The sequence below is a fragment of the Petaurus breviceps genome, unplaced genomic scaffold (genome assembly GCF_028583685.1).
Source record: "Petaurus breviceps papuanus isolate PSGF00001 unplaced genomic scaffold, PetGlider_PUasm1.0 90721, whole genome shotgun sequence".
Classification (NCBI taxonomy): Eukaryota; Metazoa; Chordata; class Mammalia; order Diprotodontia; family Petauridae; genus Petaurus; species Petaurus breviceps.
In genome coordinates, this window is record NW_027187322.1 from 7,445,457 (window position 1) to 7,456,394 (window position 10,938).

The window sequence follows — 10,938 nt, forward strand, 5'->3', positions numbered from 1 at the left end:
GCGTGGCAGAGGATGAGATAGCTTCTAGTCCGTCCCCACCCAATTGAGTAATCCGATCTCTGTTTAGAGTATAAATCCAGTCCTGAAAGAGGATCCCCCAGCCTCTATTAGAGTTTAAGGCAGCCCACCCAGCTCTTGAGGGTGAAAACCAGCCAGAGAGGTCCAGATGGAAAGGGCTTCCCCTGCCCAGATGCCTGGAGGCTACCGAGTTTCAGGCTCAAGCCAAGTTCTCAGCTGGAGGAGCTGAAGACTTCAGCTGCTTCCTCATTAAATGTTGACCAATTAGGGTTGACTTTCCACTTGTCCAGGGAGTTCCCTTTTAGAAAGGATTTGAGGTGATTCAGAGGCTCTCTTTGCATCTTTGGCTACCCAGAGCCACCACTGGCCCTTAATATATTGATTACAAGCTAGCCTAATGAATAATCAATTATTCATTCATTTCCTGGAAACTCTGTCTCTTGGGGTTTTCATTCATCACAGCAGGATCCCTTAGAGCTCTGAGTCCCCAAATGCAGCAGATGATGGCCAGTAATTTGGTCTTTTCACCCTCCCAGTGCCTGGTACACATGAGGTGTTTAACAAAGGTGTGTCACCTGGAGGAAAGGCTTGCCTAGAGTCATGTGGTGAGCGAATGCCCAGAAGATGAACCTCACTCATGACCTTCACCTGCCCTCAGTCCAAGATGGCGGGTAAGGAGATGTAACCAGAACACACTAGGGGTTCTGTGAGAACAGACTATCCAACAAACGTCCCTAATTCTCCTCCGGGAGGATTGGCTGGAAGGCAGATCCAGAGCGGGACGATGCTCTTCACTTTGTTCTCCCTGTGGAACTGGAAGGAATAGCCAAGTCTACATGGGTGTCAGTTTAGATCCTGGCCTCTCCTAGGCCAAGTGTCTTCTAGGAGCCACTGCCAGCCCTTGGATGAGTGCCAAGAAACATTTCTCCAGGAAAGAATGGCCCCTGGCTTTCGGGGGTCCCTGAGACACACGCCAACTGCTCAGGCAGGATTCCACCCCTGTACCACAGCACTGCTATTTCTGCAATCTCACTAAGCCCTAACTGAGACTTCATTGGGGATCATTTAAAGAAAGCTGCAGTCTTATTCCAAACAGAGATGTACAAAATATCAGGAGAGAGAAAGGACAGAAAGCCAGACCAAATGTTTCCTTTCCTCTAAGTTCTCTAGTCAAGCACAATTTAGTATCCTAACATCTCTATCTTTATTGTAATGCTCTAAACACTGTATTTTGCCAGAGATTTAGGAAAACAAAGTATCAGATTATGTAATTTCACAGGGGGAGGCATCTGCATACATCTGCATATATCTGCATATCATATGCATCTATTACAATGGATCATAAGTTGCATAATCCACTTAGAATAATCAGGGTCTTTGTCCTGCTGAATTTCCATTAACTTCCTGTAAATGAGACTAATCACATTCCTCAGTAACTCCATAATGGAATTAGCTCAGAATTTACCCAAGGTTTCCTTTGGGAAGAAAAAACTCCCAATGGGGAATGGAAATAACAATAAAAACAGCTCTTATTTCTACAGTACTTTGAGGTTAAAACCCCTCTTTGTTTTCAACAATGCAGTAACCTAGGCAGTATAACCCATTTTAGAGATGAGACAACTGATATTCAGAGAAGTAAAGTGATCTTTTAAGATCTTGAACTTCAACTGAGGTTTCCCTTTTCCACACTCAGTGCCCTTTGCCCCAATAGCAAGATGAGCCCCTAGCCTGCACATCGATGCCCCATCTGAATGTGGGGGACTGACTGGTGGCCCTCTGGCCACTGCTAGGAGGATTTACTGCATAGTTCTGTCTGTGCCCCCAGAAGAAACAGCTGCAAGAAGGACACAGTGAAAACATCAGAGATAAAATCTGCTTCCTAACTTTTCTGCTTGTCAGGGACTTTGTGACAATGGCTTGGTTTGGAGCCCAGAAGTTGGGCATTGTGCTTTTGTTTGTTTCTTAATTACTGGTTTCCTCCCCCTCAGCACCATGGACAGGGCCAAGAACACAGGTTCACAAGACCATCACTTTAGGAAGGAACCTTTAAGGTCATCTAGCCCAATCCTCTCATTTTAAAGTTGAGGAAAACTGAGGTTCAAAGAAGCTAAGTTACTTTCCCAAGGTCACACAAAGGGCCACACTGGAGTACTGAAATCCAGGTCCTCTGTGTTCTAAATCTAGCCCTCTCGCCATTGCACCAAATGATCCCTGCTATTGGTAAAGGAAGCTCCAGTTTATAAAGCCCTTTCACATTCACTGGCCCATTTTAATTCTTATAAAGAATTTTGGAAGTGGGCAGAGCAGTGATGATGGGCATAATAGAAGGTGTTAACTGCTATGTCCATAGAGCTCGAAGATTTTCCAAGGACTTTCCCTACATTATTTTTACTGATTCTTACAACAACCCCATGTGGCAAGTGCTGCAAGCATTTTCAGCCCAATTTTAGAGAGGAGGAAACTGAGGCTCAGATAGGTTCAGCTATACAAGGGACAGAGAATGATTTCCATCTTGCTCTTAAATTTGGCCTCCTCTGAATCTCAGTCAAGCACTCTTTACTAGGCACTACCACTCTCCATTTTACAGAGGAGAATGCTGAGGCTCACAATTCAATGACTTGTCCAAGTTCACAGCCAGTTAATAGCCACAATTAGTCCCTGCTCCTGAGTTCCTTATTCCAGTTTTCCTTCGATTTAACCATAGCATTTCTCCTCATTGCCTTAACATGATTATGGACCCAGCTGCCTTTACATGTATAATAGCTGCATGAATTTAAGGTAGAAACACTGATTTTGCCTTCCCTTTCCCTTCAAGCCAGACTGGGAGAGTCTGGGTTGGAGGAGAAGAAAGTGGTCAGCTGTGGCTCTCCTCAGCTACCGAGAAAACTATTTAGCACCTACACCTCCCTCTCAACACTAACTACATTCAGCTGTGCCTAGTGAGAACATTCGCAAATCATGATAGCACTTCTAGGTCTCCAACTGGGCTGAAAAGCAAATTATCTTCTGCCAGCTAGACTGTGACCACAGTCCCCAGGAACCCTTTCTGGCCAGCTTCCCTGTGGCCTCATTAAAGTTCAAAGAACTTCCCTGGGATGTAAGTGCCCTGATCATAACAGCTGCTCATCAGTGTGCTGGGAACACCTCAGTAATTCTACCTGCTGCCTCCCTAACTCTCTACACATCACACTCTCTTTTCAAATGTTGGAAATGGAAAAGAACCACTGGGGGAGGGGAGGATCAAGGTAGGACATTGCTCTGGTTGCATCACTGACCTGTGGTATAAATATACCTGGAGAGGTAATTTGTAAATTTATTTGTAGAAGCTTCCAAGAGGTAACGTCATAGTTCCCTGAGCCAACTATTGGTCTCCTGTACTCTAAGTGAAGAGAAATAACTTTAAACAGCTTTTAGTAATACTCAAAGCGGTAATAACAGGAATTTACAGCTTCCAAGACACTTCTCTGCATGTGGTCTCATCTAGATGCAGAAGAACAGATTTTAGTTCAAACTAAGGAATGTCTGACTAACAGTTGGAGCTGTCCATAAACAGAAAGGTTGATCTGGAGAGTTTGTATGATTTATAGGACTACAGCATTATAGATCTGGGACCCAGAGATCACCTAATTCATACCCCTCTCTCACTTTAACAAATGAAACTGAGGGTGAGAGAAGTTAATTTATTGCTCAGGGTAACATCATTAGTGGACATAAGAGGCATGATTTGAACCCATGTCTCTGACTCTAGAGATGGTATTCTTTTGACTGTATAATACTTCTTCCTCTCTTAATAAGAGGCTGCATGGGGAAGGAGCCAACATGGTGGCATAGAAGCGGGAAAACTCTCTGCACTCCCCCCTGAGCACCTCAAATAGCTATAAAAAAGACTCTAAACAAACTTTAGAGCTACAGAATCCAAAAAGTGACAGAGAAAAACAAATCTCCTGCTGAAGAGAGTCCATCAGGCCAGTAGGAAAGGGCCATTGCAGCATGCTGGGAGCAGAGCCCAGCCCCACACATGAGCCGTGGTGTTAGTCCCAGGACAACCTGACCAGCCACAGCTAGAGGGACTTCAGGAGAGTGGATCACCAGCAGCTGTGGTGGTTTCTAGAATTAGCAACCCATAAATGCAAAAGAAAAAGTGAGAGGTCAGTGGACTTTGGGAACAGGGGGTCTGGGAGTGTGGTCCAGCCTCTTCCCCCTAGAGGGAGAAGTGGCTGAGTTGCAGCCACCACCACTGTGTGGCTCTTTCAGAGCTCCTGGCCTGCAGATTGTAGGGGGACTAAGTAACCAGTCTGAGGGGGTAATTGCTATTACTTTATTGCATCTGGATTGCTGTCTAAGGTGGAGGTCCTGGGATGGGTGACCAGGTGTCAGAGTATGTGAAGGCTTCAGAGAGGGCAGTTAACTAATAGCTATGGCAGCTGTGAAAACCCCAGTGATTTGGGACAAAGCCCTCCTTTCTGGAAGCGGAGTTCTACTGTGGCAAAAAGCACAAAAGTCAAGTAATTGAGTGGCAACATGACCAGGCAAAGGAAGCAAAGCAAGCACAACAATCTGACTTTGTATTCCCTTTAGGGGGACAAAAAGAATCAAAACATAGAACAGGAAGAAGAAAATGAAGTCAGAACTCCTGCACCAAAAGCTTCCAAGAAAAATATGAATTGGTTAAAGGCCACAGAGGAGCTTAAGAAGGATTTTGAAAACCAAATAAGAGAAGTGGAGGAAAAATTGGGAAGAGAAATGAGAATGATGCAAGAAAATCATGAAAAGAGAGTCAACAACCTGCTAAAAGAGACCCAAAAGTACACTGAAGAAAATAACACCTTGAAAAATAGACTAACTCAAATGGCAAAAGAGGCTCAAAAAGCCAATGAGGAGAAGAATGCCTTGAAAAGCTGAATTTGCCTGATGGAAAAAGAATCTCAAAAGCTCACTGAAGAGAATAAGTCCTTCAAAATTACTTTGGAGCAATTGGAAGATAATGACTTTATGAGAAATCAAGATACTATTAAACAGATCCAAACAAATAAAAAAAATAGAAGGCAATGTGAAATATCTTATTGGAAAAACCACTAACTTGAAAAATAGATCAAGGAAACATAATTTAAAAATTATTGGACTACCTGAAAGCCATGATAAATAAAAGAACCTAGAATTCATCCTTCAAGAAATTCTCAAGGAAAAATGACCTTATGTTTTAGAACCAGAGGGCAAAATAGAGGTTAAAAAAATCCACTGATCACCTCTTGAAAAAGATCCCAGAAAGAAAACTCCTAGGAATATTATAACCAGGTTCTAGAGTTCCCAGATCAAGGAGAAAATATTATAAGCAGCCAAGAAGAAACAATTTGAATATTGTGGAAACACAATCAGGATAACACAGGATCTGGCAGCTTCTACATTGAGGTATCAAAGGGTTTGGAATATGATATTGTGGAGGTCAAGGGAGCTGGGATTAAATCCAAGAATCACCTACCCAGCAAAACTGAGCATCATGTTTCAGGGGAAAATATGGTCATTCAGTGGAGTAGAGGACTTTCAAGCATTCTTGCTGAAAAAAAAAACAGAGTTGAATAGAAAATTTGACATTCAGACACAAGAAGCAAGAGAAGCATGAGAAGGTAAACAGGGAACAGAAATCCTAAGGAACTTATCAAAGTTGAACTATTTACATTCCTATGTGGAAAATGATCATTGTAAATTATGAAACTTTTCTCAGTATGAGAAGAGTTGAAGGGAATATAAATGTGTGTAGGTATATATGTGTGTGTGTGTGTGTGTGTGTGTGTATCTATGTATGTCTGCATACACACATTCATATGTCTATATAGGAGGGTATATGGGCATATGAACACATACGTGAGTGTGAGTATATATGTGTACAGGTATACATAGACAGAGGGCACAGGACCAGTTGAATATGAAGGGATGATACTTAAAAAGTGAAATTGAGAAGTGAGTGAGGAATAAAATGAGAGGAGATGGGGAGAGACAGAATGGGGTAAATTATCCCATATAGAATAGGCAAGGAAAAGCTGTTACAATGGAGAGGAAGAACAGGAAGGCAAAAGGGAATGGGTCAGCCTTACTCTCATTGAATTTGGCTTAGGGAGGTAATGACATATACACTAACTAGGGTATCTCACCCTACAGGAGAGTAGGGGGGAAGGGGATGAGAAGGGGAATGATAGAGGAAAGGGCAGTTTGGGGAGGGGGAGTTGGAAGCACACAGTTTTGAAAAGGGACAGGGTCAAAGTAGAGAATAGAACAAGTGGGGGGCAGAATAGGGTGGAGGGAAATATAGTCAGTCTTTCACGATATATCCACTATGGAAACATTTTGTGTAGCTACATATGTACAACCTATGTTGAATTGTTTATCTTCCCAGTAATAGTGGGTGATGAGGGAGGAAGGGAAAGAATCTAGAATTCAGAGTTTTAAAATCACATGTTTAAAATATATATATTATTTTTTTTTGCATGCACCTGGGAAATAAGATATACAGGCCCTGAGGTATAGAGATCCATCTTGCCCTACTGGAAAGTGGAAGAGGGGATGGGTGAGGATATTGGAGAGAACAAATTGGGGGAGGGAGAATACAGTAGGATCGATGTTTTGGGGTGGTGGGTAGGGGAAAGATAGGGAGAAAATTTGTAACTCAAAATCTTATGGAAATGAATGATGTAAACTAAAAATAAACATAAAATTTAATTTAAAAAAAAAAGAAAAAATAAGAGGCTGAATGACCACTTGTTGTTGATGTTGAAAGGGAATTCTTTTGAGACATAGATTGGATTACATAGTCTCTGAGGACCACAACCTGATTTGAGGCTGCAAATTCCTCGATTACACACATAGGGGAGGGCAAGGCTTCAATTCAATCAATTACAAATCACTTTATCCTCTACTTTGGGTCAGCCAGCATGCTAGGTGGTGGTGAAATGCAAAGGAAAAAATGAAGAATTCTTTCCCTTAAAGAACTGGCATTCTACTGTGGAAATACAATGCAGAGAAGTGAGAGACAAGGGAGAGAGTGAAGGAGCTCAAGGAAGGGAGAGATCAGACCAAATACTGTGAGAAAGATTCCAGGAGGGATAATGAGACGTGATTCCAGAGGACTGAAAATGACAAATGCCCTCCATTTCCCAATAGAGAGGTGATGAATTAGTATACGGAATGAGACTTGTTTTAGGCATGGCCAACATGGACATTTATCTTGCTTGGTGACACATATTTGCCAAAAGTTTTTTTTTAACCCGTTGTGGGGGAGAGAGAGGGAGAAAAACTGAATGCCTGATAATTGACAAACTATATTTAAAATCATGAGGGAGAAAAGGAGGTGGCAAATGAAAGGCTCCTCAAAGGAAGAGAACGTTTCTGAAGGTTGAAGATGAGCAGGGAATGCAATTTAGACATATGGAATGGTTATGCTCATGCTACAGATAAGTAAACTGAGGCTCAAAATGGCCAGGTAATTTGCCCAAGGCCTCACAGTCAGCATCTGTACATTTGGTACTTAAACCCAGGTCAGACTCCAAGCTCAGCATTCTTTTCACTGGGAGAAAGTCCAGGTAGTAAGGTTAAGGTCAGCATGCTAGACCTGCCCTAGGCTCTCCTATGATGCTTCCTACTTATGTGACCTGGGGCAAGTCTCTTTAACTGCTCTGGCCTCAGTTTCCATATCTTTAAAATGAATATGATTATAAGAAATAGATTCTCCCACAGGATTTTTTGGAGGAAGAGGAGTTTGTAAACCTTACAGCTTTGTGTAAACATGAGCAGTTACTCTCCCAGAACATTCCCGGATATTCAAATGAAGAGAAGACCTTAGAGAGACAGTAGAGATGATCTCACCCAAGCCACCCACTTTGCAGATGGGGATACCGATATGTAGAGAAATGAAGAAGCTTGCTCAAGGTCACACAGGCAGCAGGTGTGAGAGCTGAGACTGGAACTCAGATACTCCCAAACTGGGAGCCCAGGGGCTGTCTGTGGTTCCAAGCTGACTCCTCCATTGTTGCTCAAGGCTTGGTTCATGGGAATCAGGCAGAAGTCCAGTTGGGGCAGATACTTTCTGAGGAGGGAATAGACAAAGTTTTCTTTCCCTCGCTGTGCCACGAGGAACATTGGTGACTCTCCCAGAGAATGGGTCTGATTGTCTTTTGAGTTGCTAAGAGGGATGGCAAATGGTCTGTGCCCCATTGAGCTCGTTTCTGGTCTGATGCCAGTACTCCATTCAGACCATTCTCTAAGGCTCTCAAATTGCTCGCTCCCTAGTGCATTAGTCCCCAGATAATGTCACCTTTTCCAGCACTCCTGCTGGCTGGTGACCCGGTTGTGAAAACTGTCCAGACAAAATGAATCCTAATCATACCTGTCTTGGGGGCTCAGGAGGTGCCTAAGGGTATACCTGGTTCACTGACAGTGAGGACCCACCAGAAGATGGCTGTGGGGATGGGTGGTGGTCCACCATGCTGATGCTGGGGCTAACATTTGGGTCTCACTGGTACTGTCACAAGTGGGGGACTGGAAAGTGTTGCTGGATTGTGGTGTTTTTTAAGCATGAATCACTAACCTTATGTGCTAAAAAGCAGGCAAAGGAGTATGAGTGCATGAAAGCTATGTTGCCAGAGGCTAAGATTCTTACTGATTAAAAGTAATCCTTCACATTTTGTTTTTTCTGGGAATAAAGAAAACAGTACTGAGTGTGTCACTGGGGAAAAGAACACAGCAACTAAATGTCAAACCCCTCAAATGACCAGAGTTTGAGCTCTGGTCCTGCTTTTTACTCGTGTAACCTCTGGTCCTCGGTTTCCTCATCTGTAAAATGGGTATACTAGTCACTTCCCTGCCATGGTAAGAATCAGATCACAGAATGAATGATAAGTGCTTTGAACACTTCAAAAGGCTATGTAGACTTTAGAGAGAACTGAGAGGTAGGGTGGTGTAGTGAGCAGGTTCCCGAACCTGGACTTGGGCAGACCGAAGTTCGAATCCCACTTCAGGTCCTTATGAGCTGTGTGACCCTGAAAGGGTCAGCAGTCTCTCTGTGACTCAGTTTCCTATCTTCAAAATTAGGGAGTCAGACCCAGTGGCCTCTAACATCCAATCCGACTCTGAAAATGTGATCCCGTGATCTTCCAAATAGGTGAAGCTGGGAGAATTAACAGTGATCAGAGAATAGAGGCTAACTCAGAGATTCAGTAGCTACTCGGAGTCATAGGCCTGCTCACTTGGGCCCATTCCATGCCTGCTTCTAGTCTCTGGGACCAAGGCCTTAGTTTATCAGCCTATCAGGAGGCTAAAACATGTGGACTGGTCTGGCCTCTTGGGCTCCCAGCTGTCGTCCATCCAGGGAGGGCTTACAGAAAATCATGGCAGGAAAGAAATTCTAGGGGCCTCTCTACTTTCCACTCTTGAATCAGGGAGCTAAGAGAGGGGACTGGAGGGGAGGTAGGCGAGAGGCTGTGGTGACCCTGTTAGGGGCAGGACGTGAGAAAGCCATGAGCTGTAGAGCTGATGGGGATGTGAAGGGCTCATCCTGCCTGATGGCCTCTTTATACAGAGGAAGGATGAGAGGAACAGGAAGACAGTGGGGCTTGTACCCCCAAAGTCCCACCTCCAGGAAGGATGTGGCCGAGATGGGGCTTCACCCCACATTTGCTGAATTCACAGTTTCAGGATCACAGCAGGCACTCACTGATCGATGGTTTCCTTCTGGTAGGCACTCTCTTTCCACTCCCACATACAGTTATGACCTTCCCAAAAGGAGGAATCAGAGAGCAAAAACAGCAGGCGGGTGCTTTCCAGATGCCCCAGACAGAGCCTCCCCCTTTTGGGCTTGACTGAGCCTCAACAGGGGCATGGGACTCCAAGCTGCTTCCGTCTACCAGACATAAAACCTTGGTTTTCTTTTCATTGATTCCTTCCTATCGAGACATTAAGAGTTTTTTTAAAGAGAGATTTCTGGAATAATTCATCAGGCCCACTTCATTACGGCACACAAGGCTTTGGTGCCTAAAACTCCTTTGAGAAATAATCTCTTCTGTCTACACGTCTCCCCTTGACTTCGCCTTTGATCCTTACATGTTCTGTGGGAATTCTCCTGCCAGATGAAGAGTGTATTCAGAGCTCCCGAAGCCACCCATTTGTGCTTCAGAGCTCATTAAGGCAGGACACTTCTATAGTCATGGGGCCAGGGGTGGGGTTCTTTCCTTTCCAGCCAAATTGGCATGCTGGCCCATCCTGTCTCCCAACTGTGGGGGCCCCGAATATGCGGGAGGCCCCTTCTCCATCTGCTTCGCAAAATCCCCAGTTTCCTTCAAAGCACAGTTCAGGCACCCCCATACCCCCCACAGAGGTCCTTTCCTGTTCCTCCATCCCTTACTTCTTACTCCTGATCTTTCCCTCCTGTACTCTCTTTGTATAGAAATTGTATTTATTTACATGCATCCAGGTCTCTGGCCCATCCCCACCCCAAGGAGAGAGCTACTTCTTTAAGAGCAGGGCCAATTTCCCTTTTGTCCTTGTGTACAATAAAAGCTTCATGCTATTTGCTGATTATCAGTTAATGACTAGCCATTTAATGAATGAGTGCTAACACTATTGCTTCAATAGCAATGGAAGTATTTTCACAGACCCCATTTATGTAGATTATGGCACTAACCATCAAACATCCTACATTTATCCCAGCTCATTATTCTTTCTTTCTCTTTGCTTCTTTGTTTATTCCTTCCTTCCTTCTTTCCTTCCTTCCTTTCCTTCCTTTCCTTCCTTCCTTCCTTTCTTTCTTTCCTTCTTTCCTTCTTTTTCTTTATTTCTTTCTTTCTTACTTTCTTTCTTTCCTTCCTTCCTTCCTTCCTTCCTTCTTTCTTTCTTTCTTTCTTTCTTTCTTTCTTTCTTTCTTTCTTTCTTTCT